The sequence below is a fragment of the Solanum pennellii genome, chromosome 9 (assembly GCF_001406875.1).
Source record: "Solanum pennellii chromosome 9, SPENNV200".
Lineage (NCBI taxonomy): Eukaryota > Viridiplantae > Streptophyta > Magnoliopsida > Solanales > Solanaceae > Solanum > Solanum pennellii.
This window is the reverse complement of record NC_028645.1, coordinates 1,213,518-1,227,345: the sequence shown is the minus strand read 5'-3', so window position 1 is coordinate 1,227,345 and position 13,828 is coordinate 1,213,518. Positions and strand designations below refer to the sequence as shown.

At 33.7% G+C, this 13,828-nt stretch overlaps 2 pseudogenes; one reads left to right on the top strand and one right to left on the bottom strand.

Moving 5' to 3' along the window:
* Window positions 1–1,848: 1,848 nt before the first annotated feature.
* LOC107029900 lies at window positions 1,849–2,189 on the top strand (annotated as a pseudogene).
* Window positions 2,190–8,135: 5,946 nt separating this feature from the next.
* On the bottom strand, window positions 8,136–9,136 carry LOC107029898 (annotated as a pseudogene).
* Between the last annotated feature and the right edge of the window lie 4,692 nt (window positions 9,137–13,828).

Genomic DNA, 13,828 nt, shown 5'->3' with positions numbered 1-13,828 from the left:
TCAAGTTTTAGAAAAGAAAACCTCCCAATAAACCGATTTTACAACACCCACTCACTCTTCAGTGAAATTATTAAGTACTGCACAACAACAAATAAAGGATTTTGCGATGATTACTTTGCGCCAATAAAATAATTGTGTTATATTATATTCAACAGCGATAATTAATTATAAATGTCGCTTAAAGGAAAATCTATTGTCACTAAATGTCTCTTTTGTTGTAGTGCTAGCGGACTTCAAATAGATCTGCGCAACTTGAAGATCACTAGATTGGGCCTTTGGGTTTTAAAGCAACCATGTAGATATAATATCCCCAATTTCAAACAAGTTATCTCATGCAACACGAGTAAACGCAACTTAATTGATGGTGTAAAATTTACCTATGCTAACGGAGCACATAACTTGAGCTTATAAGAACACGATGTAAAAGAAAAAATGATATCATCAAGATTCCAAATACCATTAAAACTTCCTTGCCCAAGCACACCACCAAAAGAGTAGAAAAATTCATCTACATTAGATATTTTTCTGAATAAGAAAAAATGCAAAATGTAACAATATCAAAGTAAGATTGAGCAGCATCCATTAGGAGAACAATACGTAACATCAACTTCTATCTCACCAATCACTTAGTATGTTCTTTGTGTTATTCGAATCACCTGAGTTGGAGTAAGAGAAAGGAAAAGGTCTGAAAATGCCCTTAGCTATGCAAGACTGAACAAAAACATTCAATTTCGCACAGTTTAAGTGCATTTGGTTAGGATCGAAATAATTAGGTGTAACGCGGAAGCTAACAAAGCAAACCTCGAAAGACAATGAGTAAGAAGACAAACGATAAAAATACCAAAAGATACAAAGATTTAACATGATTCAGTCAATGGAACTACGTCCACAAAGGAAATGAACAATCCGCTATAAATATAAGAGTACAAAATATAGCGAGAAATAACCTCATTCAATTCACTCGAAATACATGGGAGGTTCAGACAAGTGATAACCTATCACTTGACTCCCACAAATTCTCCCCCCTACCAAATAATCTCAAAGCTCGTAGGACTACATGTGAATGTTGATTAACATTTGACTCTTTCGTAAAACAAAATTTCTATTTCTTTCCACTATTATTTGTAGGTTTTTTTTTCTGCTATAGGAAATTTGAATTTAAATATATTAATTAAGCTTCTTATGAAGTGTCTTTCATTTCTCAAAGTTTCCTTTATCCTATTTCATAAAGCATAATGTTTAACTATAAGTCATAGTAATTTATGTAACTATTGCAATTTTTTTTTTGTTATTTTAGAGACTATTTTTAAACTTTGTTAAAAAGCATAATAAGGATGATTGAAAATTGATCTTGCCTTTTATCCCTTTCCACATGCTTCTTCATATATATTCTGGGAAAATTCTTTGAGGGTTGTGCTATATTTGATAGCAACAAATATATAATAACTAATACGGAACCAATGGTGAAGTTTGTTAAAAAAAACCAAACAAATTACTCTCTTGCTTGCCACAGTTAGTATATAATTTTTTTATTATTTTATCTTAGGTAAAAACATTTGTATGTCATTGCAGTCTTTCTAGAATATTAATTTAGAGACAATTAATCCACTTCTTTTATCGCAAGTTGACTAATATGTCATATTTCTTCTTATCTTATTTATAGGCATAACAAGATATTGAGTTTTATTTTTTGAAACTAACGGATGCCCAAAATAAAGTAGAAAAAAATAATTTTTATCGACAATAAATATGCACATTAACAAAGAGTGCTAGAGCCTTTACCGATATTAATTAATTGTCATTAGATTCAATGTTGCAATTGACACCTAATTTCAAAACCCTTGAAACTTCATCTTCTTCAAATTTCTCCGTGAAAATGTCTGGTCATGGAAAAGGAGGCAAGGGATTGGGAAAGGGAGGAGCCAAGAGGCACAAGAAGGTTCTAAGAGACAACATCCAGGGTATCACTAAGCCAGCTATTCGCAGGCTTGCTCGTAGGGGTGGTGTGAAGCGTATCTCTGGTCTCATCTATGGGGAGATCGACCCGTGGAGTATTGAAGATCTTTTTGGAGAATGTGATTCGTGATTCCGTCACCTACACTGAGCATGCCAGGAGGAAGACTATCACTACTATGGATGTCTATGGATCAGTTGTTAGGTGCATTAGATATCTCTGTAACTGTTCATAAGCTCTAAATATTGTAATTTCTCATTAAATATTCAGTGAACAAAGCTCAATTTCTACAAAAAATAAAAATAAAAAAGTTGCAATAGACATTAGAGACATTTATAAAGAATACTAATACATATTTAGTGACAATTAAAATATTAATTATGGTTAGAAGATATTTTTTTTTTTGTAGTGATAACTCTTTCTTTTGGCTTCTTTTAAATAAATTTGTGAATTTTAAATTGGTGTGAAGGGGGTGTTAGAGTGGGTAAAAAGTCCCACATCGGTTGAGAAATGGACTGGTGGTCTCCTTATATGGACTTGGATAAACCTATCATAACAAACTAGTTCTTCAGGATGAGTTAGGCTCAGATGTCATATCTTTACATGGTGTTGTAAAGATATGACATCTGAGCCCAACTCATCCCCAAGAGTTAGTTTTTGCCTTTTAAGGTTAAGTTAGGCCTCTAATTAAGTGTCATATCTTTATAGTCACTTCTAATCAACTATTTCCATGAAGATTTTTCTTCAACTTCTCTCTTATACTTAAAATCACTCTATGACTAATATTTTTTGTGCAACAAAAAAAAAACATCACTTAAAGATTTCAGCGGAACATTTTGCATTAAGATAAAATGTTCTTGGCAAGCAATGTAGTATATATATCAAAAATACTAAAGTAACTAAATGATCATATGTAAGCTTAATAAAATAGTGTGTATAATTAAGAAAAAAAACTAGAGAATTTTAGGCAAAGAGATTAATTTCACACCTGCGATGTGTTCTTACAGCAAAGCCAAAGCTTATTGAAATAAACTTGATCGAAATTCATTCATTTTAATCGGATGTTTCAAAATTTTAGAAAAGAAAACCTCCCAATAAACCGACTTTACAACACCCACTCACTCTTCAGCGAAATTATTAAGTACTGCACAACAACAAATAAAGGAAATGCGATGATTACTTTGCGCCAATAAAATAATTGTCTTATATTATATTCAACAGCGATAATTAATTATAAATGTCGCTTAAAGGAAAATCTATTGTCACTAAATGTCTCTTTTGTTGTAGTGCTAGCGGACTTCAAATAGATCTGGCGCAACTTGAAGATCACTAGATTGGGCCTTTGGGTTTTAAAGCAACCATGTAGATGTAATATCCCCAATTTCAAACAAGTTATCTCATGCAACACGAGTAAACGTAACTTAATTGATGGTGTAAAATTTACCTATGCTAACGGAGCACATAACTTGAGCTTATAATAACACGATGTAAAAGAAAAAATGATATCATCAAGATTCCAAATACCATTAAAACTACCTTGCCCAAGCACACCACCAAAAGAGTAGAAAAACTCATCTACATTAGATATTTTTCTTAATAAGAAAAAATTGCAAATTGTAACAATATCAAAGTAAGATTGAGCAGCATCCATTAGAAGAACAATACGTAACATCAACTTCTATCTCACCAATCACTTGGTATGCTCTTTGTGTTATTCGAATCACCTGAGTTGGAGTAAGAGAAAGGAAAAGGTCTGAAAATGACCTTAGCTATGCAAGATTGAACAAAAACATTCAATTTCGCACAGTTTAAGTGCATTTTTTGGTTAGGATCGAAATAATTAGGTGTAACGCGGAAGCTAGCAAAGCAAACCTCGAAAGACCATGAGTAAGAAGACAAACGAGAAAAATATCAAAAGATATAAAGATTTAACATGATTCAGTCAATGGAACTACGTCCACAAAGAAGATGAGCAATCCGTTATAAATATAAGAGTACAAAATATAGCGAGAAACAACCTCATCCAATTCACTCGAAATACATGGGAGGTTCAGACAAGTGATAACCTATCACTTGACTCCCACAAATTCTCCCCCCTACCAAATACTCTCAAAGCTCGTAGGACTACATGTGAATGTTGATTAACATTTGACTCTTTCGTAAACAGAAATTTCTATTTCTTTCCACTATTATTTGTAGGCTTTTTTTTTCTGCTATAGGAAATTCGAATTCAAATATATTAATTAAGCTTCTTATGAAGTGTCTTTCATTTCTCAAAGTTTCCTTTATCCTATTTCATAAAGCATAATGTTTAACTATAAGTCATAGTAATTTATGTAACTATTGCAATTTTTTTTTGTTATTTTAGAGACTATTTTTAAACTTTGTTAAAAAGCACAACAAGGATGATTGAAAATTGCTCTTGCCTTTTATCCCTTTCCACATGCTTCTTCATATATATTCTGGGAAAATTCTTTGAGGATTGTGCTATATTTGATAGCAACAAATATATAATAACTAATACGGAACCAATGGTGAAGTTTGTTAAAAAAAACCAAACAAATTACTCTCTTGCTTGCCACAGTTAGTATATAATTTTTTTTTTATCTTAGGTAAAAACATCTGTATGTCATTGCAGTCTTTCTAGAATATTAATTTAGAGACAATTAATCCACTTCTTTTATCGCAGTGACTAATATGTCATATTTCTTCTTATCTTATTTATAGGCATAACAAGATATTGAATTTTATTTTTTGAAACTAACGGATGCCCAAAATAAAGTAGAAAAAAAAAATTTTTATCGACAATAAATATGCACATTAACAAAGAGTACTAGAGCCTTTACCGATATTAATTAATTGTCATTTGATTCAATGTTGCAATTGACACCCAATTTCAAAACCCTTGAAACTTCATCTTCTTCAAATTTCTCCATGAAAATGTCTGGTCATGGAAAAGGAGGTAAGGGATTGGGAAAGGGAGGAGCCAAGAGGCACAAGAAGGTTCTAAGAGACAACATCCAGGGTATCACTAAGCCAGCTATTCGCAGGCTTGCTCGTAGGGGTGGTGTGAAGCATATCTCTGGTCTCATCTATGGGGAGATCGACCCGTGGAGTATTGAAGATCTTTTTGGAGAATGTGATTCGTGATTCCGTCACCTACACTGAGCATGCCAGGAGGAAGACTATCACTACTATGGATGTCTATGGATCAGTTGTTAGGTGCATTAGATATCTCTGTAACTGTTCATAAGCTCTAAATATTGTAATTTCTCATTAAATATTCAATGAACAAAGCTCAATTTCTACCAAAAAAAAAAGTTGCAATAGACATTAGAGACATTTATAAAGAATACTAATATATATTTAGTGACAATTAAAATATTAATTATGGTTAGAATATAAATTTTTTTTTGTAGTGATAACTCCTTCTTTTGGCTTCTTTTAAATAAATTTGTGAATTTTAAATTGGTGCGAAAGGGGTGTTAGAGTGGGTTAAAAGTCCCACATCGGTTGAGAAATGAACTGGTGGTCTCCTTATATGGACTTGGATATACCTCTCATAACAAACTAGTTCTTCTGGATGAGTTAGGCTCATGTGTCATATCTTTACATGGTCTGACATCTGAGACCATGTAAAGATATGACACCTGAGCCCAACTCATCCCCAAGAGTTAGTTTTTGACTTTTAGGTTGAGTTAGGCCCAAGTGTCATATCTTTACAACACCCCTTTCATGCCCAAGCCCAACTTGTGCGTGGACTGGGAGCCCAAACGAGAATGAACAGATATGACACATGAGTCCAACTCACCCCCAAGAGTTAGTTTTTTCCTTTTAGGGTTGAGTTAGGCCTCTAATTAAGTGTCATATCTTTATAGTCACTTCTAATCAACTATTTCCATGAAGATTTTTCTTCAACTTCTTTCTTATACTTAAAATCACTCTATGACTAATATTTTTTGTGCAACAAAAAAAAACATCACTTAAAGATTTCAGCGGAATATTTTGCATTAAGATAAAATGTTCTTGGCAAGCAATGTAGTGTATATATCAAAAATACTAAAGTAACTAAATGATCATATGTAAGCTTAATAAAATAATGTATTTTCGTGTAATTTACCTAGTATCATTAGAAACCAAATCTGTCAAATATCAGTCATTCAAAACATGCCACATCAGTACTTAATTATGTTTAGATTCCACAAAGCAAGTAAAAGGAATCAAATTATTAACAGAAAAACTAAAAGACCGTTGTTTTTCTCAAACTGAGAATGGTTCCTAATTTTTATATTTTCGCTCAATTTTCTTGAGCTTTGCTAAAGCAATTGTGAAATATTAATAATAGTAACAATAATAATGAACTAAAGATCTCTAAGATCTATAAACGAACAAATCGGTGCATTAAGGCTCTCGTTATCATGTGTAGGATCTGTGGAAAAAAGTCGAGTTAGGTTTTGTAACAGCGCGTTAAAACTCTCGATATGTGTGAAATTTGGAAGTGAGTCAAAGACCACGAGGATCTTACTTTTATCTCGTAGATAGAATAAAATTAGAAATTAAAAAAATATTTATTGTTATACAATATGTTAGGTTTTCTATGTTCTATATCCTATATGGGCATATAGAACAAACCTAACGGTCAATAACCAATTCTTGAATGTAATGATAGTCCACCTCTATATGCTTTTTATTTTCGTGTTGCACCAGGTCTGTGACTATTTTAATCGCACTAGTGTTATTAACATGTAACAATGTGGGAGATGTGATAACGACACCAGGATCAAATAATAGCCGTTGTAGCTAAACAATTTCTGAACTTCCTATCGACGTAGCAAAATTAGCCTCCATATACAATTGATTTAGATATACGGGATTGTTTCTAAACTTGCACCAACCAGTAACATAGCTTTGTGAATAGGGACAACCAGCCCAATCTTCATGAGTATATCCTTCAAGGTGTATAGAAGAATCAGAACCGAAAAGAACACCTTAACTCATTGAACCATGAATATACCGAATGACATGAAGTAATGCAGTGTGATGTATACGGTAAGGATTAGCCATAGAACATGTACTGCATATGAGATGTTTGATCTTTTCTACGTACGCATACAATGTAGGTTAACCCATGGTCACGCCCCAAAAAGGAAAGCACGACACAATACCTGATGCATCTAACTTTGACTGCACGCACCACATAAATCTCCCTACCCATTAATGATATATTATTTCGGAGTCTGAAATGTAAATTAAACATTTTAAAATCATCTTAAAATTAGAATAGTAATACCTCACTAAGAAGGTAGATGAATTGCTTAGCCAACACTATCTTGACCTTAGCTTCTTTTGTTTTCTATTTAAAATCCTGTTCGTAAGCAACCAGATCATTTATATGCAACAATACAAGAGTATATAGGTCCGCCATGGGAAAATAAGAGCTCGTCGAATTATCGTTCTTTGCTTCCCGGGTCAATAAATTGGTAGTGTTGGAATGTATGCGTCCACTTTAAGTCAACGGACCAGGTCCTTTTACTCAGCAAGAATAGTAGCTGAAAGTAAAAGTGTCGAAAATAAATAGCACAATGTAAAACAGGCACAAGAATTTTACGTGGAAGCCTCGTTGCTCAAGGGAGTAAAACCACGACCTACCACACGGGATTTTCCAACTCCTTTCACTAAATCTTCTCAAGCAAAAGTGAAACACATATTACAACCACAACAGTGAGATTAACACCCTAATTCCACACTAAGTAATACTCCTATTACTTAAACGAACCAAAGCAATAATCCTAATGCCCACTAAACCAATAACTTTAGTTGATCTTGACTTTAAGAACCCCCAAGGCTAACTCTAGCCACCAACTTCGATCCCCAAGACAAGAGCTTAGAGCAGCAACTCTGCTGCACCACACATAAATAAGTAACTCGAGTTGACACTCCTAAGCAACTCTACCGAAGAGAACACCAACACAATGGTGTAAAAGGCTTCACCACTTCATTTTTGAAAACAATTGCAAATTTTTTTTTTTTTTAAATATTTCAACCAAAATCCACTTGTCTAGCAATACTGTCTAAAGCAGATTAAGAACATCTGTTCAAAACAAGTCTTCAATATACAAGTGCAGCAAATCAGAACATCTGATCTGTGAACAGATCACACGGATTAAAAGTGCCTTAATCATCAACGGCGAGGGCCTAAACTGCGCCAAAGTAAGATGAGGGGGAAAAGGGAGGTAACTGAGCTGAAGCCTCCCCTGCAGCTGCATAACCGGACATTCCGGTTTGAGCAGTTGGTGCTATCCCAGCATCAGAAGTTGGTTCCATCCCGACATCAAAAATCAAATTGAAATCATTGTCTTCGTCCATTGGTTGACTGAGTAATGCTTCAAGTTCACTCCCGATTCTAGAGATAGAATGACTGGAAGTTCCACTGCCAGCATCAACATTCACAAAAGCATTTTCGCCTCCGACTACTGCTGTCATCTGCTCAGCATTGGTGCTTTCTCGATAACACATGCTCTCAGTGCTAGTGTTCGGCACTGCTTGTGATCCCTCGCAAGAAGGGTCAATCATGTCCGCGGTGATAGGAACTTCGGAAGTACTGCCTAATTCAGTATCCACGCCAGTTATATCAAGAACACTTGGTTTTGCTCTTCTTCTTCTGTTCCCTTTCTTGTTGGCTTCAACGCGCTTGAAATACTTCTGCGCATGGGAAGCCACTTGCATTGCGGTTCTTGTTATCACACAGTGCCTAGATATACTTCTCCAGTCACCTTTTCCATATATATCTAAGCCTCGGAGAAATGACCTATAGAAGGAAAGATAGATAAATAAATTATTATCCCGAAAAAAACATTAAAACATAAAAATGACCAACCTGTGTTCCTCTTCTGTCCAAGCAGCACCTCTTCGCCATTGAACATCTGCTTTCATATTTTCGTTGGCATTACTTTGAATTTCTGCATAATTAGGTAATGGAGCGCCTCCAAAATCGATGGCATCGATATCTTCTAAGAGTATATTATAGTGATCCTTGATCTCATCAACTGTTTTTCCAGGAAGTGCTTCTTCCATCTTCCTGAGTAGATTGTTATCGTTAAAGTGTATCCCTAGGATATTCTCAAAGATCTTGTCCTCCTCCTGACTCCAAAAGGAGCTATTCCAGGTCCGATCAGTGCTCATTTTCTTTTAGATCTACAAGGAAAGATCGAGCATAAATAAGGAAAGTACTTGAAGAAGATTCAGAAAACGGATGAGTGTCATATATGACAAAAACAATCATAAATATCGGATATCTAAAATAAGATTTTTTATAACCACTGACATTTAGTAAACAAAAAAAGCAAGCGCAGCAAGACATGTATTCTTTTAAATCAAATATGGATACTAAGAGAAGTAACAAGTGAATGGTAAAACGAACAAACATGAAGATACAAGTGGTATACTACCCACATAGGTTCTAGAGATACGAAGCATATTAGGAAAGCATCTACATTCTTTACCTTTTCTAATGGACGAAAGGTTTTATAATAAGAAAGAAAACTACAAAAAAGAAAACTATTTATCTGAAGATAAAAAAAAATTATATCACTGAAATATATACTTCTACTCTTGTTAGTGACGCAAAAATAAAAGATCTATGGCCCTATACCACATAAGGGGAAGAAATCATGCCAATCTAACATATGTTATCAAAAGAAATCGATCCTCATTTGTTAAGAGTTTCACGATAAGAACATTATTGTAGAGTAATACCTGAACAACTTTCTCTCATGAAAAAGGTAGAAATTTAACAAGACTAATGTAGGCAATATCAAATAGGAAAGTGTCATTTCGTATTCCTTCATATTCTACCCCAGAATCCAAGAGTAAGTCAATCATTATGATGATACTATCAATACAGCCTCCCCAGTATCCTCTTGTTACATTTATACAACTTGAATTAGCAAATCGAAAAGGAAAAACCCATACTAACTATGTAGAATTGTGGATGTGCAATGAAAAATTATGTCCAAGACAACAAATCAAAAGCAAAGCTATACAACTTTTTTTTTTTTTTAGAAACACTCATATCTCTATACATTAACTTTCAACAACGGAAAGCATTATAAAGAAGTGTACCTGAAAAAATGTTGACATAATTCTTCTCTCATAAGTAAAATAGAAACAAGAAGAATCTCATGATATTCATCTCTTCAAAATCTACCTCAAAACAACAACATATCCAATTAATTCCATAAGTGAATTCTGGGTATGGTATAGTGTACGTAGACCTTAACCCTACCTTGGGAGTTAGAGATCGGTTGTTTTTCAATAGACTCTCAGCTCAAAGAAAAGCCTATCAAAGCAGATAAACTTTATGTAATCCCCACAAGTGAGGTTTGGGGAGGGTAGAGTCTACAAAAACCTCACGATACTTACCTTCGGAGGTAGAGGGACTATTCCCAATAGACCCTCGACACAAAGAAATAAAATAAAATAAAATCGAAAAAGGAAATATTTACAGAACCAAAAAAAGAAATCGAAGAACATACCCTGTGTAGTCCCACTAGTGAGGTGTGATAGGATAGGTAAAGAACTATTTATGATAGACCATAAGTCATCAAAGAAGATCCAAAAAGGAAAGATTTACATAACCATGACAGCAAACCAAAAAAGGAAGCCATAAAATATCTTACTTTTTTTGTATAAATTATTTTTGATAAATCCTTGGCAAAAAGGATAAGCATGTCAAAGCAAATCAAGAAACAGAAGATTTACAAAACTGTGACAACAAATCAAAAAACAAATCCAAGAAAAATCTTTCTTTTTTCGTAAAATTCGTATCTCTGTAAATTAATTTTCATAAACACAAAGCATGTTAAAGAACATTACCATAAAATGCCGGCACAACTGGGGCAGAACCTGATGATCACAAAGCTAAGCACAGTCAAAGAAAACTTTTGTATGAATCAAGCTACATGATAAGTATACAAGTATTCAAACACACACATATACATATATATAATCAAGAAAAAAAACTAGAGAATTTTAGGCAAAGAGATTAATTTCTCACCTGTGATGTGTTCTTACAGCAAAGCCAAAGCTTATTGAAATTCATTCATTTTAATCGGATGTTTCAAGTTTTTAGAAAAGAAAACCTCCCAATAAACCGACTTTACAACACCCACTCACTCTTCAGTGAAATTATTAAGCACTGCAAACAACAAATAAAGGATTTTGCGATGATTACTTTGCGCCAATAAAATAATTGTCTTATATTATATTCAACAGCGATAATTATTATAACTGTCGCTTAAAGGAAAATCTATTGTCACTAAATGTCTCTTTTGTTGTAGTGCTAGCGGACTTCAAATAGATCTGCGCAACTTGAAGATCACTAGATTGGGCCTTTGGGTTTTAAAGCAACCATGTAGATGTAATATCCCCAATTTCAAACAAGTTATCTCATGCAACACGAGTAAACGAAACTTAATTGATGGTGTAAAATTAACCTATGCTAACGGAGCACATAACTTGAGCTTATAAGAACACGATGTAAAAGAGAAAATGATATCATCAAGATTCCAAATACCATTAAAACTACCTTGCCCAAGCACACCACAAAAAGAGTAGAAAAATTCATCTACATTAGATATTTTTCTGAATAAGAAAAAATTGCAAATTGTAACAATATCAAAGTAAGATTGAGCAGCATCCATTAGAAGAACAATACGTAACATCAACTTCTATCTCACCAATCACTTGGTATGCTCTTTGTGTTATTCGAATCACCTGAGTTGGAGTAAGAGAAAGGAAAAGGTCTGAAAATGCCCTTAGCTATGCAAGATTGAACAAAACCATTCAATTTCGCACAGTTTAAGTGCATTTTTTGGTTCGGATCGAAATAATTAGGTGTAACGCGGAAGCTAGCAAAGCAAACCTCGAAAGACCATGAGCAAGAAGACAAACGAGAAATATACCAAAAGCTACAAAGATTTAACATGATTCGTGTTGAATGCCTTGAATCGAACCCGACGGTATACAATGTCATTGTATTGGGCCCTTAATTATCTGTCAATTCTGTATGTTGGGCCCAAGCCTGTTAGGGCGTAGCTTAGCACTATATATAGACGCTATGGCAAACCCTATTCTGTAATTCTGTTCTTGTCTCTCCTTAATAAAACTGCTCTCCCTCTTCCCGTGGACGTAGCCAATTTGTTGGTGAACCACGTAAATCTGTTGTCTTGTTTTTTGCGTTTATATTTTCTCGTATTATCTCGAATTCCGCATAACAATTCGGTCAATGGAACTACGTCCACAAAAAAGAAGATAAGCAATCCGCTATAAATATAAGAGTACAAAATATAGCGAGAAATAACCTCATCCAATTCACTCGAAATACATGGGAGGTTCAGACAAGTGATAACCTATCACTTGACTCCCACAAATTCTCCCCCCTGCCAAATACTCTCAAAGCTCGTAGGACTACATCGTGAATGTTGATTAACATTTGACTCTTTCGTAAACAAAATTTCTATTTCTTTCCACTATTATTTGTAGGCTTTTTTTTAGTAATTTATGTAACTATTGCAATTTCTTTTTGTTATTTTAGAGACTATTTTTAAACTTTGTTAAAAAACACAACAAGGATGATTGAAAATTTATCTTGCCTGTTATCCCTTTCTACATGCTTCTTCATATATATTCTGGAAAATTTTTTGAGGGTTGTGCTATATTTGATAGTAACAAATATATAATAACTAATATAGAACAAATGGTGAAGTTTGTTAAAAACCAAACAAATTACTCTCTTGCTTGCCACAATTAGTATATAATTTTTTTATTATTTTATCTTAGGTAAAAACATTTTGTATGTCATTGCAGTCTTCCTAGAATATTAGTTTCGAGACAATTAGTCTACTTATTTTATTATCAAGTTGACTAATTTGTCATCTTTCTTCTTCTCTTATTTATGGGCATAACAAGATACTGAGTTTTGTTTTCTTGAAACTAACGGATGCCCAAAATAAATTATAAAAAAAAAATTATCGACAATAAATATGCACATTAACGAAGAGTGTTAGAGTCTTTACCGATATTAATTAATTCTTATTAGATTCAATGTTACAATTGACACCCAATTTCAAAACCCTAGAAACTTCATCTTCTTCAAATTTCTCCGTGAAAATGTCTGGTCACCTGAGTTGGAGTAAGAGAAAGGAAAAGGTCTGAAAATGCCCTTAGCTATGCAAGAATTGAACAAAACCATTCAACTTCGCACAGTTTAAGTGCATTTTTTGGTTAGGATCGAAATAATTAGGTGCAACGCGGAAGCTAGCAAAGCAAACCTCGAAAGACCATGAGTAAGAAGACAAACGAGAAATATACCAAAAGATACAAAGATTTAACATGATTCGGTCAATGGAACTACGTCCACAAAGGAGATGAACAATTTGCTATATATATAAGAGTACAAATATAGCGAGAAATAACTCAATTCACTCGAAATACATGGAAGGTTCAGACAAGTGATAACCTATCACTTGACTCCCACAAATTCTCCCTCCTACCAAATACTCTCAAAGCTCGTAGGACTACATTGTGAATGTTGATTAACATTTGACTCTTTCGTAAACAAAATTTCTATTTCTTTCCACTATTACTTGTATGTAGGCTTTTTTTTTTCTGCTATAGGAATTCGAATTCAAATATATTAATTAAGCTTCTTATGAAGTGTCTTTCATTTCTCAAAGTTTCCTTTATCCTATTTCATAAAGCATAATGTTTAACTATAAGTCATAGTAATTTATGTAACTATTGTAATTTCTTTTTGTTATTTTAGAGACTATTTTTGAACTTTGTTAAAAACACAATAAGGATGATTGAAAATTG